At 46.4% G+C, this 14,426-nt stretch overlaps 1 protein-coding gene across 8 annotated transcripts in view; it reads left to right on the forward strand.

Annotated features, from left to right (window-relative positions):
- Positions 1-14,426, forward strand: part of SLC16A13 (solute carrier family 16 member 13) — an 85,975-nt gene that overhangs the window by 34,470 nt on the left and 37,079 nt on the right. Inside the window, exon 1 of one of the 8 annotated variants that reach the window (XM_044280762.1) lies at positions 5,900-6,025. The exons of the other annotated variants lie outside the window; for them this stretch is intronic. The gene's annotated coding sequence lies outside the window, so the exon portion shown is untranslated. Of the gene's footprint in view, positions 1-5,899; positions 6,026-14,426 lie in introns of those variants that run through there. 8 annotated transcript variants of the gene reach the window in all.

Below are 14,426 nucleotides of genomic sequence, written 5' to 3' on the forward strand. Positions count from 1 at the left end.
AATACATAAAAAGGCTACATGTGGGGGGGGGGGGGATATCAATAATAACACTGCTCGTCCCTTGAAAACTGTATTTATTAACAACATAGAGCTATAAAATACAGCACTGAACGGACTGCTGATATAGTGACAGTGGACTACAAGTGTGGAGGTGATCGCACATCACACGATCAATAGCAGTTAAATCGCACCCCACAATAACCACCCCCCAATAACCACCCCCACAATAACCACCCCCACAATAACCACCCCATAATAACCACCCCCACAATAACCACCCATAATAACCACCCCACAATAACCACCCCCCCAATACTACCCCACAATAACCACCCCACAATAACCACCCCCATAATAACCACCCCACAATAACCAACGCACAATACCACCCCACAATACCACCCCACAATAACCACCCCCACAATAACCACCCCATAATAACCACCCCCACAATAACCACCCCATAATAACCACCCCCACAATAACCACCCCCCCAATAACCACCCCCACAATAACCGCCCCCACAATAACCACCCCACAATAACCACCCCCATAATAACCACCCCACAATAACCAACGCACAATAACCACCCCCATAATAACCACCCCACAATAACCACCCCATAATAACCACCCCCACAATAACCACCCCACAATAACCACCCCACAATAACCACCCCACAATAACCACCCCCACAATAACCACCCCCACAATAACCACCCCATAATAACCACCCCCATAATAACCACCCCACAATAACCACCCCCATAATAACCACCCCACAATAACCACCCCACAATAACCACCCCATAATAACCACCCCCATACTAACCACCCCACAATAACCACCCCATAATAACCACCCCCATAATAACCACCCCCATAATAACCACCCCACAATAACCACCCCCACAATAACCACCCCCACAATAACCACCCCCACAATACCACCCCATAATAACCACCCCCATACTAACCACCCCACAATAACCACCCCACAATAACCACCCCCATAATAACCACCCCACAATAACCACCCCACAATAACCACCCCATAAGAACCACCCCCATAATAACCACCCCACAATAACCAACACACAATAACCACCCCCATAATAACCACCCCCACAATAACCACCCCATAATAACCACCCCCATAATAACCACCCCACAATAACCACCCCACAATAACCACCACACAATAACCACCACACAATAACCACCACACAATAACCACCCCACAATAACCACCCCCATAATAACCACCCCACAATAACCAACGCACAATAACCGCTGGTTATTGGTATAGGTTGTATATAGGTATAGGCTGTACATAGGTGTAGACTGTATATAGGTTTAGACTGTATATAGATATAGGCTGTATATAGTTGTAGACTGTATATAGGTTTAGACTGTATATAGATATAGGCAGTATATAGTTTTAGGCTGTACATAGGTGCTGTATATAGGTATAGACTGTATCCAGTTGTTCAAAATAATAGCAGTGTGTTTAAAAAAGTGACTAAAGCTCAGAATCCTTCTAAAGCTTCTATCTCCATCCACAGAGATGCATTGGGAACACTGCACATTCTATTCCACATCAAAACATGGAGAAAAAAATATTTAATTTGTGTCGTTGCTCTAAAAAATTTGAAGAAAGGTGAATATTAGACTGTTCAAAAAAATAGCAGTGTTTGTCTTCTTCTTTACAAACTTCTTTACATTCACTCTATAAACTGAGAAATGTCTGAAGCTTTTCTCTCCTCTGAATCCCGTCACTGATACTCCGTTGGATAACCGCTGTCTCTGAGACCCGCTGGGCGTCTGTGTGGGCGGCCGCTGTGCAGACTTATTACACTTGTGTCTGGGGGCGCGATAATTGCTGCGCGGCCGCTCTCCCGCGCAGCTTAGAGGGAACACTTGACAAGACTACTCACCTATTTCTTCTTTTCCGTCTCATCATTACCTCAGTACTCCCCCCCCCCCCCCTCCCCATGACACCTGCCGCTGTATTGGTCAGCCAGAATTATGGGCAGGACTCACGGGTTTAAATATCCTGAATCGCCGTGGCTGCTTTAGTGCCGGACATGCCGCTAGCACTATGAACATGGCGTGCGCGGTAATGCCCTACTAAACCACGTCTATCTATGAAGGCTCCAGATGGATATGCTGGAAATGCATGGATGTGGATGACTAGCAGAGGTCAGCAGCCTTACTTCGAGCAGTGGGACAACTGGTGTTCTCGTCCTCAGCTATATCACAGGAGCGTGTGGGGAGACTGTGGCTGATGTCACAATGGTCCTAGTTGTCTTCCCCTGCTTTTACCTGCTGAGGTCCACCAGAAGGACGCCTATGCCTATAAGGAGAGGCATAGATACTGAGTTACTTCTGAGTCTAAACGGGGCAAAACTACAACTCAGGACAGTGTTAGGATGGATGTTCCCGACTCTCCCAATTTATATTTTCTGGTGGAGGTGCCACAGAGCACAGCACTGTGGATGAGGTTCACATTAGCCCCAAAGTTATGTTGTGTGTGGGAGTGGACTCCCTTGTTTTAGCCCATTTTAAAAAATTTACATGTTGAGAACAAATAAAGAAGTTTTGTTTTCATTTTTAGTGTCCTATATTATCCACTATAAACTCGATGACTTACTAGGATGGAAGAATTATCCTCCGGCTAGCCTTACCAAACCCCCACCAATCCAATAACCACACTGAAACCTTCTTGGTTTGGTAAAATGACCATTACGGCCAACTTTATTATACACACACAATAATAATAATAACAATAATACTAACAAGCATTTTAACACATACTTCAACCTTATGAGCCACTGTACCGTAACAAGGATCCTGGAGGGCAACCCAAACAAGCGGTATCTTCCTTAAACATCTCTCCTTATACTTCAAGGTTACCCTTGGCCGCACTCACCGACCCAAGGACACCAAATCCTTGAAGTATCCATGTATCTCCTCCTGTAGGCCTTTTAGCCCAAACAGGAGCCCCATCCTCGGCAATCACCATCCACATGAGATACAGGCTCCAACATGTCCTGCATCTCTTAAACCATTGTATTGCTCCCCCAGGATCCCATATCAATCAGCCACCAGTCCACCGTTGTCACTTATACCCCCCTTTCAAAAACAAGGGCGGGAGGGCGGGAAACACTCTAGCTAACACTGCCAACTGCCTCACAAAACTCCACCCCCAACCTATATACTGCCCGCGAAATTGCTACTCCTCCCCATTGACCTGAACCTCACCCCCAACACACTTCCTCCCAGTAACCCCTTCCTAGCCTGCAGTCTTCCCCCTAAGTCAAGACGCACTCCACTATGTCTGCGCCTCGTTCCATTGCTATTATCATGGTGAGTACCATCATCATTACTTCATGCTGGAGTTTCTTGAGATATTTAACCATAACCAGCTAATTTTGGTCTACAAACTAGGTCAACCAGGATTCTATTCCTCTTCTATATTGCATTTATTCATTTCTACAAGGTCACTTCTTTCTCTGCTCTCCAGTGGGTCTTACCCCTGACTGCTCAGCTCTATGTTATCTCCTTACCATGACATTATACCCATCTCCACCTCTATGTATCCAGCATTGTGAACAGACATGTAATGTCCAGCTTCATCTCCCCTCCAGTGGGTCTTACCCCTGACTGCTAGGCTCCATGTTATCTCCTTACCATGACATTATACCCATCTCCACCTCTATGTATCCAGCACTGTGTACAGACATGTAATGTCCAGCTTTATCTCCCCTCCAGTGGGTCTTACCCCTGACTGCTCAGCTCCATGTTATCTCCTTACCATGACATTATACCCATCTCCACCTCTATGTATCCAGCACTGTGTACAGACATGTAATGTCCAGCTTCATCTCCTCTCCAGTAGGTCTTACCCCTGACTGCTCAGCTCCATGTTATCTCCTTACCATGACATTATACCATCTCCACCTCTATGTATCCAGCACTGTGTACAGACATCTAATGTCCAGCTTCATCTCCTCTCCAGTAGGTCTTACCCCTGACTGCTCAGCTCCATGTTATCTCCTTACCATGACATTATACCATCTCCACCTCTATGTATCCAGCACTGTGTACAGACATGTAATGTCCAGCTTCATCTCCTCTCCAGTAGGTCTTACCTTTGACTGCTCGGCTCCATGTTATCTCCTTACCATGACATTATAGCCACCTCTATGTATCCAGCACTGTGTACAGATATGTAATGTCCAGCTACATCCCCTGTCCAGTGGGTCTTACCCCTAACTGCCTGGTTTCACGTTATCTCCTTACCATGACATTATACCCATCTCCACCTCTATGTATCCAGCACTGTGTACAGACATGTAATGTCCAGCTTCATCTCCTCTCCAGTGGGTCTTACCCCTGACTGCTCAGCTCCATGTTATCTCCTTACCATGACATTATACCCATCTCCACCTCTATGTATCCAGCACTGTGTACAGACATCTAATGTCCAGCTTCATCTCCTCTCCAGTAGGTCTTACCCCTGACTGCTCAGCTCCATGTTATCTCCTTACCATGACATTATACCATCTCCACCTCTATGTATCCAGCACTGTGTACAGACATCTAATGTCCAGCTTCATCTCCTCTCCAGTAGGTCTTACCCCTGACTGCTCAGCTCCATGTTATCTCCTTACCATGACATTATACCATCTCCACCTCTATGTATCCAGCACTGTGTACAGACATGTAATGTCCAGCTTCATCTCCTCTCCAGTAGGTCTTACCTTTGACTGCTCGGCTCCATGTTATCTCCTTACCATGACATTATAGCCACCTCTATGTATCCAGCACTGTGTACAGATATGTAATGTCCAGCTACATCCCCTGTCCAGTGGGTCTTACCCCTAACTGCCTGGTTTCACGTTATCTCCTTACCATGACATTATACCCATCTCCACCTCTATGTATCCAGCACTGTGTACAGACATGTAATGTCCAGCTTCATCTCCTCTCCAGTGGGTCTTACCCCTGACTGCTCAGCTCCATGTTATCTTCTTACCATGACATTATACCCATCTCCACCTCTATGTATCCAGCACTGTGTACAGACATGTAATGTCCAGCTACATCTCCTCTCCAGTGGGTCTTACCTCTGACTGCTCGGCTCCATGTTATCTCCTTACCATGACATTATACCATCTCTACCTCTATGTATCCAGCACTGTGTACAGACATGTAATGTCCAGCTTCATCTCCTCTCCAGTGGGCCTTACCCCTGACTGCTCAGCTCCATGTTATCTCCTTATCATGACATTATACCATCTCCACCTCTGTGTATCCAGCACTGTGTACAGACATGTAATGTCCAGCTTCATCTCCTCTCCAGTGGGTCTTACCCCTCACTGTCTGGCTTTAGGTTGCACATCTCTCTCTCTCCTCATAGGTCACCTCTCATCTTACGTGCCCAGTCATCTCTCCGTTCATTCTCTGCTTGGATACAGCAGCTGGTGTTACCTCTGCAGGTAGGCTGATGGACCCGGTCCCTTCTCCACCTAAGAAGTGTATGACGTGTCTTTACGGATTACCTTACGTGTCTCGGGTGGGAATACCCCTTTAAACAGGAATATTAGAATCCACTTGATTACAGTCCCATCAGTAGGCAGAACACCTGAGGGATCCCCCATCATTCAGGCTTCAGAAGAGTTAAAAGAAGATCTAGTGAAGGAAGACGATGGCGGTAAATAATTGACAGATTTAGGTTCCTCCATCCATAAAAGCTGCACCCCTGGACCAAGGTGCCCGACACCATCAATTATTAACCAATTGAGCAATGCCGAGCACCGGCGTCACTGTGACCCGGTAACAGTTACATTATATAAAGCGACATTAGAATGGAGACAACAGCTCTGGATCTGACTGGAGAAAAGCTTTAAGGTAACATTGGAATGGAGACAACAGCTTTGGATGTGACTGGAGAAAAGCTCTAAGGTAACATTGGAATGGAGACAACAGCTCTGGATGTGACTGGAGAAGTGCTCTAAGGTAATATAGAAATGGCAGCTCTGGATGTGATTGGAGTAGAGCTCTATATAATTTAACATTGGAATTGAGACAAATGCTCTGGATGTGACTGGAGTATAAGAAAAATTAAATAGTTAACTTTAACAATCAGGTGACTGGCTAAATGAGAGGCGGCAAGGACTATCACTGGACACTCCAACTTTTAAAGGGCTCCAGCACTGTGTACAGACATGTATTGTCCAGCTTCATCTCCTCTCCAGTAGGTCTTACCCCTGACTGCTCAGCTCCATGTTATCTCCTTACCATGACATTATACCCATCTCCACCTCTGTGTATCCAGCACTGTGTACAGACATGTAATGTCCAGCTTCATCTCCTCTCCAGTGGGTCTTACCCCTGACTGCTCGGCTCCATGTTATCTCCTTACCATGACATTATACCATCTCCACCTCTATGTATCCAGCACTGTGTACAGACATGTAATGTCCAGCTTCATCTCCTCTCCAGTGGGTCTTACCCCTGACTGCTCGGCTCCATGTTATCTCCTTACCATGACATTATACCATCTCCACCTCTATGTATCCAGCACTGTGTACAGACATGTAATGTCCAGCTTCATCTCCTCTCCAGTGGGTCTTACCCCTGACTGCTCGGCTCCATGTTATCTCCTTACCATGACATTATACCATCTCCACCTCTATGTATCCAGCACTGTGTACAGACATGTAATGTCCAGCTACATCTCCTCTCCAGTGGGTCTTACCTCTGACTGCTCAGCTCCATGTTATCTCCTTACCATGACATTATACCCATCTCCACCTCTGTGTATCCAGCACTGTGTACAGACATGTAATGTCCAGCTTCATCTCCTCTCCAGTGGGTCTTACCCCTGACTGCTCAGCTCCATGTTATCTCCTTACCATGACATTATACCATCTCCACCTCTATGTATCCAGCACTGTGTACAGACATGTATTGTCCAGCTACATCTCCTGTCCAGTGGGTCTTACCCCTGACTGCTCAGCTCCATGTTATCTCCTTACCATGACATTATACCATCTCCACCTCTGTGTATCCAGCACTGTGTACAGACATGTAATGTCCAGCTTTATCTCCCCTCCAGTGGGTCTTACCCCTGACTGCTCGGCTCCATGTTATCTCCTTACCATGACATTATACCATCTCCACCTCTATGTATCCAGCACTGTGTACAGACATGTAATGTCCAGCTTCATCTCCTCTCCAGTGGCTCTTACCCCTGACTGCCTGGCTCCATTGTATCTCCTTACCATGACATTATACCATCTCCACCTCTGTATCCAGCACTGTGTACAGACATGTAATGTCCAGCTTCATCTCCTCTCCAGTGGGTCTTACCCCTGACTGCTTGGCTCCATGTTATCTCCTTACCATGACATTATACCATCTCCACCTCTGTATCCAGCACTGTGTACAGACATGTATTGTCCAGCTTCATCTCCTCTCCAGTAGGTCTTACCCCTGACTGCTCAGCTCCATGTTATCTCCTTACCATGACATTATACCATCTCCACCTCTGTGTATCCAGCACTGTGTACAGACATGTAATGTCCAGCTTCATCTCCTCTCCAGTGGGTCTTACCCCTGACTGCTAGGCTCCATGTTATCTCCTTACCATGACATTATACCATCTCCACCTCTATGTATCCTGCATTGTGAACAGACATGTAATGTCCAGCTTCATCTCCTCTCCAGTAGGTCTTACCCCTGACTGCTCGGCTCCATGTTATCTCCTTACCATGACATTATACCCATCTCCACCTCTATGTATCCAGCACTGTGTACAGACATGTAATGTCCAGCTTCATCTCCTCTCCAGTGGGTCTTACCCCTGACTGCTCAGCTCCATGTTATCTCCTTACCATGACATTATACCATCTCCACCTCTATGTATCCAGCACTGTGTACAGACATGTAATGTCCAGCTTTATCTCCTCTCCAGTGGGTCTTAACCCTGACTTCCTGTCTCCATTGTATCTCCTTACCATGACATTATACCATCTCCACCTCTATGTATCCAGCACTGTGTACAGACATGTATTGTCCAGCTTCATCTCCTCTCCAGTGGGTCTTACCTCTGACTGCTCGGCTCCATGTTATCTCCTTACCATGACATTATACCCATCTCCACCTCTATGTATCCAGCACTGTGTACAGACATGTAATGTCCAGCTTTATCTCCTCTCCAGTGGGTCTTAACTCTGACTGCTCGGCTCCATGTTATCTCCTTACCATGACATTATACCATCTCCACCTCTATGTATCCAGCACTGTGTACAGACATGTAATGTCCAGCTTTATCTCCTCTCCAGTGGGTCTTACCCCTGACTGCCTGGCTCCATTGTATCTCCTTACCATGACATTATACCATCTCCACCTCTATGTATCCAGCACTGTGTACAGACATGTATTTTCCAGCTTCATCTCCTCTCCAGTGGGTCTTACCTCTGACTGATCAGCTCCATGTTATCTCCTTACCATGACATTATACCCATCTCCACCTCTATGTATCCAGCACTGTGTACAGATATGTAATGTCCAGCTTCATCTCCTCTCCAGTGGTCTAACCCCTGACTGCTCGGCTCCATGTTATCTCCTTACCATGACATTATACCCATCTCCACCTCTATGTATCCAGCACTGTGTACAGACATGTAATGTCCAGCTTCATCTCCTCTCCAGTGGGTCTTACCCCTGACTGCTCAGCTCCATGTTATCTCCTTACCATTACATTATACCATCTTCACCTCTATGTATCCAGCACTGTGTACAGACATGTAATGTCCAGCTTTATCTCCTCTCCAGTGGGTCTTACCCCTGACTGCCTGGCTCCATTGTATCTCCTTACCATGACATTATACCATCTCCACCTCTATGTATCCAGCACTGTGTACAGACATGTATTGTCCAGCTTCATCTCCTCTCCAGTGGGTCTTACCTCTGACTGATCAGCTCCATGTTATCTCCTTACCATGACATTATACCCATCTCCACCTCTATGTATCCAGCACTGTATACAGATATGTAATGTCCAGCTTTATCTCCTCTCCAGTGGGTCTTAACTCTGACTGCTCGGCTCCATGTTATCTCCTTACCATGGCATTATACCATCTCCACCTCTATGTATCCAGCACTGGGTACAGACATGTAATGTCCAGCTTTATCTCCTCTCCAGTGGGTCTTAACTCTGACCGCCTGGCTCCATTGTATCTCCATTCCATGACATTATACCCATCTCCACCTCTATGTATCCAGCACTGTGTACAGACATGTAATGTCCAGCTTTATCTCCTCTCCAGTGGCTCTTACCCCTGACCGTTCAGCTCCATGTTATCTCCTTACCATGACATTATACCATCTCCACCTCTATGTATCCAGCACTGTGTACAGACATGTAATGTCCAGCTTTATCTCCTCTCCAGTGGGTCTTAACTCTGACTGTCTGGCTCCATTGTATCTCCTTACCATGACATTATACCATCTCCACCTCTATGTATCCAGCACTGTGTACAGACATGTAATGTCCAGCTTCATCTCCTCTCCAGTGGTCTAACCCCTGACTGCTCAGCTCCATGTTATCTCCTTACCATGACATTATACCATCTCCACCTCTATGTATCCAGCACTGTGTACAGACATGTATTGTCCAGCTTCATCTCCTCTCCAGTGGGTCTTACCTCTGACTGCTCGGCTCCATGTCATCTCCTTACCATGACATTATACCCATCTCCACCTCTATGTATCCAGCACTGTGAACAGACATGTAATGTCCAGCTTCATCTCCTCTCCAGTGGCTCTTACCCCTGACTGCTCGGCTCCATGTTATCTCCTTACCATGACATTATACCATCTCCACCTCTATGTATCCAGCACTGTGTACAGACATGTAATGTCCAGCCTTTTCTCCTCTCCAGTGGGTCTTAACTCTGACTGCTCGGCTCCATGCTATCTCCTTACCATGACATTATACCATCTCCACCTCTATGTATCCAGCACTGTGTACAGACATGTAATGTCCAGCTTCATCTCCTCTCCAGTGGCTCTTACCCCTGACTGCTCGGCTCCATGTTATCTCCTTACCATGACATTATACCATCTCCACCTCTATGTATCCAGCACTGTGTACAGACATGTAATGTCCAGCTTCATCTCCTCTCCAGTGGGCCTTACCCCTGACTGCTCAGCTCCATGTTATCTCCTTACCATGACATTATACCCATCTCCACCTCTATGTATCCAGCATTGTGAACAGACATGTAATGTCCAGCTTCATCTCCTCTCCAGTGGATCTCACCCCTGATTTCCCGGCTCCATGTTATCTCCTTACCATGACATTATACCCATCTTCACCTCTATCTATCCAGCACTGTGTACAGATATGTAATGTGCAGCTTTATCTCCTCTCCAGTGGATCTTACCCCTGATTTCCTGGCTCCATGTTATCTCCTTACCATGACATTATACCATCTCCACCTCTATGTATCCAGCACTGTGTACAGACATGTAATGTCCAGCTTCATCTCCTCTCCAGTGGCTCTTACCCCTGACTGCTCAGCTCCATGTTATCTCCTTATAATGACATTATAGCCATCTCCACCTCTATGTATCCAGTACTGTGTAAAGACATCTAATGTCCAGCTTCATCTCCTCTCCAGTGGGTCTTACCCCTGACTGCTCAGCTCCATGTTATCTCCTTACCATGACATTATACCCATCTCCACCTCTATGTATCCAGCACTGTGTACAGACATGTATTGTCCAACTTCATCTCCTCTCCAGTGGGTCTTACCCCTGACTGCTCGGCTCCATGTTATCTCCTTACCATGACATTATACAATATCCACCTCTATGTATCCAGCACTGTGTACAGACATGTAATGTCCAGCTTCATCTCCTCTCCAGTGGGTCTTACCCCTGACTGCTCAGCTCCATGTTATCTCCTTACCATGACATTATACCCATCTCCACCTCTATGTATCCAGCATTGTGAACAGACATGTAATGTCCAGCTTCATCTCCTCTCCAGTGGATCTCACCCCTGATTTCCCGGCTCCATGTTATCTCCTTACCATGACATTATACCCATCTTCACCTCTATCTATCCAGCACTGTGTACAGATATGTAATGTCCAGCTTTATCTCCTCTCCAGTGGATCTTACCCCTGATTTCCTGGCTCCATGTTATCTCCTTACCATGACATTATACACATCTCCACCTCTATGTATTCAGCACTGTGTACAAACCTGTAATGTCCAGCTTCATCTCCTCTCCAGTGGGTTTCACCCCTGACCGTTCAGCTCCATGTTATCTCCTTACTATGACATTATACCCATCTTCACCTCTATCTATCCAGCACTGTGTACAGATATGTAATGTCCAGCTTCATCTCCTCTCCAGTGGGTCTTATTCCTGACCGTTCAGCTCCATGTTATCTCCTTACTATGACATTATACCCATCTTCACCTCTATCTATCCAGCACTGTGTACAGATATGTAATGTCCAGCTTCATCTCCTCTCCAGTGGGTCTTATTCCTGACCGTTCAGCTCCATGTTATCTCCTTACCATGAAATTATACCCATCTCCACCTCTATGTATTGTAAGGGATCGCCTCTTATTCGGGGGTCATTCTCACAATGATCTTCATCGACTACAGGGTTAGGGGCCAAACATTGCTTTTATTTGGCACCTCAGCAAAACCAAAACAAACAATACAAACAAAACACCTGCCCAGCTGGGCTCTAACTAAACATGAGGACTCCCTACCTCACTCAAAGCCCCGTTCACACATGGGAAGAACTTTCAGCTTTTTCCAGCCTAACAATCCAGCACTTCCAGGCTGTAACACAGTCCAGTAGCTTTTGGGGGATTGTGGCCCAGAAGTCCTCCTGACTCTGGCCTAGCGACCTTCGATTACAAGACCTCGCGGAGTCCCTCAAAGTTCAGGCTAACACCTAGCCCCGTGGCCCCTCAGCCAGCTCGGCTGAGCCCACTTGTACAGAGCCTTCCCAGGCCTCTGCTGCACACAGACTCTCCAGAGTGAGACTGTCACGACCAGACATCTGAGAAGCTCTGATAGACGTCCTTCAGAACTTCCTCCTTGAGGTTCCTTTTGTTTTGCTTTCCTTTTCTCATCTCGTTAGCCTCTCTCAGCTGTCATGTAGTTGCACTGATTGCATCCCTTTAAATCCCTTCCCATACTGCATCACTTTGCGGTTTATACAACTTCCTGGAGTGTGTGCATGCTGGATGCTACTACTGAGTCTTCTACAGATAAGTATTGTTCATTCATTTGTGTTTTCCTGTTTGCTCGATCCCAGGTGACCCTGACTCCCTCCGTATCTAGTGTAGGGAGCCGGTGGTCGTGTCCCCTCACTATTATAGGGTGTTCAGGTGTTATAAAGTCAAGGTACGAGGATATGCGATCATCTACCATTGAGATTTTCGCATAGGCTGAGCAGTTAGGGAGAGAGCCAGGTCTGTTTCACTTTTGACTGAACACATGCAGGGTCTTTCATTGGAGGTAGCAGATCTCCGTAAGATTGTTTCTCAGTTTGAGGTGACCGTTTCTGCTTGCGTTCATGGAGTTTGTTCTGAGCCTAAGATCTCACTCCCGGATACGTTCTCCGGGGGTAGTGAGAATTTTGTTCGTTTTAGAGAGGCTTGCAAACTCCATTTTCGCCTACTTCCCCATTCCTCTGGTGATGAGGAGCGGAGGGTGGGGATCATTATATCGTTGCTCAGGGATAACGCTCAGTCCTGGGCCTTCTCGCTGCCGGAGGGGGCACGGCCCCTCTGTTCAGTGGATGAATTTTTTTTAGCCCTGGGTCAGATATATGATGATCCGGATCGTATTGCTCTGGCTGAGTCTACACTACGTCTTTTATGCCAGGGTAAACAGTCCGCAGAGATATACTGTTCAGAATTTTGGAGATGGGCAGCTGATACTGGTTGGAATGATGCTGCAGTCCGAAGTCAATTTTTGCCATGGTCTTTCAGAGGGATTGAAAGATGCATTTGCCTTTCATGAGAGACCTACCTCCTTGGACTCTGCCATGTCTCGGGCCGTTCTTATTGACAGGCGTCTTGGAGAGAGAGGAGAGATCACTCCTTCCTGTCATACTCAGTCCAAGGACAGTGCGGCGGTCTCATTCAGTGCACAGGGGTCTCAGTCGCTCTCAATCCCCTCTGAGCAGGGGCCCATGCAGCTGGGTTTGCTTGCCTCTGACAATAGAGGATTCAGCTCTCATAGGAAGGTTTGTTTCTGTTGTGGAGGTATAAATCATTTGGCAAATGTTTGTCCCTCTAGGAGTTTCAGGCAGTTTTTTGAGAGTAATAAAGAAACAGAAAGAAAAAAATCCTCTAAAAACGTTCCATCGGTTACTATTGGCAGGGTTGATGCGGAAATTGAAGGTTTTCCGTTTGCTTGTAGTTCCCGTTTTGTCCTACCTGCCAGGGTGGCGCTAGAGAGCAAGAACATTTTTTGTGAGATTTTTGTAGATAGTGGAGCAGCTGTCAATCTCATTGATAGTCAATTTGCTATAACTCATGGTTTCCAGGTATGCACTTTGGGAAAGGATATACCTGTTTTTGCTATTGATTCCGTTCCACTTTCTCAGAAATCGTTAAAGGGCATAGTTCACAATATCCGTTTGACTGTGGGTGATACTCATGTTGAGGATGTATCATGTTTTGTCCTAAGCGGGTTGCCTACTCCTCTAGTGTTGGGGCTACCCTGGCTCACTAAACATAACCCCACCATTGATTGGCAAGTGAGGCAAATAAATGGTTGGAGTGACTTTTGCAGAGAGAATTGCCTCACGACATCTGTTTCAGAGGTTTCTACTAAGACTGTACCACCTTTTCTCTCTGAATTTTCGGATGTCTTCTCTGAGAGTGGAGTTCAGGATTTGCCCCCGCACAGGGAGTACGATGGCCCTATTAATCTCATCCCAGGCGCCAAGCTGCCTAAATCTCGTTTATACAATCTTTCCCAACCTGAGAGGATCGCTATGCGTGCTTATATCTCTGAGAGTCTGAGAAAAGGACACATACGACCCTCGAAGTCACCTGTTGCCGCTGGTTTTTTCTTTGTTAAGAAAAAAAATGGTTCTTTAAGACCTTGTCTGGATTTCAGGGAGCTGAACAGTATCACTATTCGTGACCCTTATCCGCTTCCTCTGATCCCGGACCTGTTTAACCAGATTGTTGGGGCTAAAGTTTTTTCCAAGTTAGATCTAAGAGGGGCATACAACCTGGTCAGGGTCAGAGAAGGAGACGAATGGAAGACGGCCTTCAATACCCCTGAGGGCCATTTTGAGAATTTGGTTATGCCTTTTGGTTTGATGAATGCTCCGTCTGTCTTTCAGCATTTTGTGAACAG

Source organism: Bufo gargarizans, chromosome 2, assembly GCF_014858855.1.
Source record: "Bufo gargarizans isolate SCDJY-AF-19 chromosome 2, ASM1485885v1, whole genome shotgun sequence".
Taxonomy (NCBI): domain Eukaryota; kingdom Metazoa; phylum Chordata; class Amphibia; order Anura; family Bufonidae; genus Bufo; species Bufo gargarizans.